Raw genomic sequence first — 3363 nt, 5'->3', positions numbered from 1 at the left:
AATTAAAGGTAATGACATTATATTTCATGAAAAACTGAAACAAAATTCGTCATTATTTCAAAGATATTCTCGCATTTTGCTATTGATATTTGATACCGCTCATCAGACGGCGCACATCTTCTTCAATTACGGTCTACACGCTTAAAAAATTTAACCCGCGAATGAATAAGATTAACTCAGAAATGAGTGACTTTCAACTCAAAAATGAGTAAAAACCGACTCACTATGACAAAAAGTGGAACAACCCAAAAATTTGAGTAATGGCAATTTCTAAATTCTGAGTAGTTTAGGTCGACCTCATAACTGAGTTAAATTTACTCGTAATTTGTGTAAGTACTACCCAGTTTTGGGTGAAATGGCACTCATTTTTGAGTAAATATTGCTCATTAATGAGCTTCTACGGTGGAACTCATAAAAGGAGTAAGAGCTACTCAAAATAGTGTGTAAAATATACGCATGTTTTGAGCTGTTCCACTTTTCGTGAAAGTGGGTCAAATTTTTTAAGCGTGTAGGCCAGCAAAGTCGCTGGTGACTGCTTCCTTCTTTCATCTTCAGTCAGAGAATTTAACCACCCCATCGGCAGACAACCATGTTTTGGCCGCCAACATCTCGTGTGTGCGAAAATGAGATAGCATGTCAGCACTGAGTTTCACTCAACTGCCAGCAGTCTGATTTGGGCCCGCTGTCAAATTTTGAGCCCCGAACATGCTGTCGCTGACGTTTACTGCAGTTCGATATAGAGATGTCGATGGGTTGAATTTAACTCTTGCAGTAGGGAAATATCGACTGTATGTCAAAACATTCGCAGCCTTCGGTCTACTTAATTGTTGGTTATATGCTGTCCTTACTCGCTATCGCTCGTTCGGACTCAACTAAAGGATAACCCCTACTAGTCGGCAAACCTAGGAAAACACATGCACCTAAATAGAGGTGGTTTCTGCGGGGGGGCTGCCCCCCCGCAGTGGCCGGCGCTTCCGACGGCGGGTCGCCGGCGAACACTCGCGGCCTACGGCCGTCTCGCCCTGAATCATCTAGGAAACGTTTTGCTACTAGCACGATAAAATAGTTAGGTGCCACATCTTGTAATAAAGCGTAACTCATTGTACTCGTAACATTGATTTTAAAAACATTCGTTTATCCGAGAAAATAATTTTCGGGGAAAGTCGAAAATGCGGGCAAATGCGGTAATTAGACGATGCGCGAAAAATCCAGAAAAGAGAGATACTTAATAAACTGTAAGATAGCAGATGAAGATGTGGTTGGAATAAAAGATATTAATAATTATAATAATACCTACTGCAGAATAATTTGGTTTTGTTTCCTGATGTAAGTTAATTCCTTTAAATAAATGAACGCTCCATTTATTTTTAACTTTGGGTTACTCGCTGTTAAATATTTTTCTAGATATTGGTTCTTTCTTGCCAATAGCTTTCTGGTAAATAGTACTTTCTGAGAATCAGTTCTCTGGAATTTGATACTTGGAATTGGTTTTCTGGAATTTAGTACTTCCTGAGCATTGGTTTTCTGGAGAATGATTCTTTCTGGGGAATATCCTTCGGTATTTTATTTTCTGGTGTTTAGTTTCCTAGAGAAAGTCGGACAACCATTCGTTGAGTCCGTGAGGTGCCGCAATTGCATGCGACGCCTAATTTCATACGCTTGGTCTAAAGGTGGCGGTTTCCTAGCGGAACATACAGAACATTTTCGACAAAAATGTTTGAACGTATACTCTCAAGCATTCAAACATTGTTGAAGGAAATGTGCATGTTTTGTTCAGAGATATTGTTGACTTTAATACCATTTGCACGGAACTAGGAGCCAAAATTAGCCGAACGGAATTTGCGCGCCTCGGATCAGTAATGCCTAATACTCTGATCTCTGATGTGCTTAGCTTCAACACCTATATAATTTGTGACCTCGAAATATAAAACGTTACTTTTCGAAGAAATGGTACATTCGAGCAAACGGTTTTCGGGGAAGTAGTATATTCGGAGAAATGGTTTTAGGGGAAGTATTATATTCGGGGAAATGGTATTCGGGGAAGCAGTACATTCGGGGAAATGGTTTTCGGGAAAGTGGTACATTCGGGAAAACAGTTCATTCGGAGAAATAGGCTTCGGGAAAATATCCTTCGGGGAACTGGGTTTCGGGGAAACGGTTTTCGGGAAAATGTTGTACAACCGTTTTATTGTATTATAGAATACATTGGCGGAACTAGCGCTCATTCCTAGGGGGGCTATAGCCCTCGGAATTTTTTTCAGCCATTTTATTTCGTCGGTATATTAAAATTTAATGCACATTAATGCCTGGAATCTTATAACAGTCATTACAAATAAACTTTACTCTGAAGTTTTGCGTACCTATAGTTATCTATTGGTTTTTCAAAAATTAAAAAACTTAGTCAATTTTTCTAGGGGGGGGCTAAATTTTTTCTAGGGAGAGCTTAGCCCCCCCTAGTTCCGCCAATGATAGAATATGTATACCACATAGTTTATAAATAGTGTATTATGTTTACTTTATTCAAATATTCACTAAAATAAACTATCAAGTAAAAATTCATGAGGAACCATGATAAAATTAGAAAAATTATTACTAGAAAGCAAGCTTTACACAAATGAAAATTAAACCATTATTACGGCGACTTGGGAAGTACATTTTACAATTTGTGATCATTTTAATAAATCTTTTCCTGGGATAGATTGTCGAAATGAATCCCTGTATAAAATATAATCCACGTTACTAAAAAGCAAGCAAAAGATGTCATGAATCCTTCTTTTATTATTTCCCACATTCCGCCGTAAGCTTCGTCATCAATGGATTGGAAGCTAGTGCAGTAGAAATAAACAACGCCACAGTTGATTAAAGCAAACCTAAAAACAATATAGCATTAGTTGTTTTTTCGTAACTTAAAATTAGGCATTACAATGCGAGCGCAATAAAACCTTTAAATGGGAGAATCCCCATAAACACTCCTATAATGATACCAATAACCTGTCGAGACCAGTAGATAACATCCAGAAAATCATCCTGCAATGGAAAAATTAACCGTGTGTTTTCCGCATACTATCTAGTATCTTACTTTTTCATTCCATTCTGACTTGGGCTTAATTGCTCTATACCAGACGTTTTTGAAATTGTCTGTTTTCGCTTTTCTATCAACATTACTATTCTTTGCAGCCATTCTAAAAAATAATATTTATTAATTTTAACTATTGCGCTGGTGAACACGTGAACACTATAAAGTTAAAGCCCTATAAAGGCAAAAGTTTTGACCGCTGCCGATTATTTCACGGTCCCGGCGCTTATGGCGTGCTCTGTCATCACGGTCATTCTGCACCTACACGCTTAAATGGATTTACCTAA

General features: G+C 38.0%; 1 long non-coding RNA gene across 1 annotated transcript; it reads right to left on the bottom strand.

Annotated features, from left to right (window-relative positions):
- Positions 1-2759: 2759 nt before the first annotated feature.
- LOC128737161 (uncharacterized) lies at positions 2760-3103 on the bottom strand. Its single transcript, XR_008412024.1, has 3 exons — positions 3080-3103; positions 2943-3027; positions 2760-2870 (listed from the first exon to the last, which is right to left on the bottom strand). It is a non-coding gene; the product is annotated as an uncharacterized LOC128737161 (long non-coding RNA).
- Positions 3104-3363: the final 260 nt, after the last annotated feature.

This window comes from Sabethes cyaneus, chromosome 2, assembly GCF_943734655.1.
Source record: "Sabethes cyaneus chromosome 2, idSabCyanKW18_F2, whole genome shotgun sequence".
Lineage (NCBI taxonomy): Eukaryota > Metazoa > Arthropoda > Insecta > Diptera > Culicidae > Sabethes > Sabethes cyaneus.
Note: the sequence above shows the minus strand (reverse complement) of the source record. Positions and strands in the feature narration are given on the sequence as shown.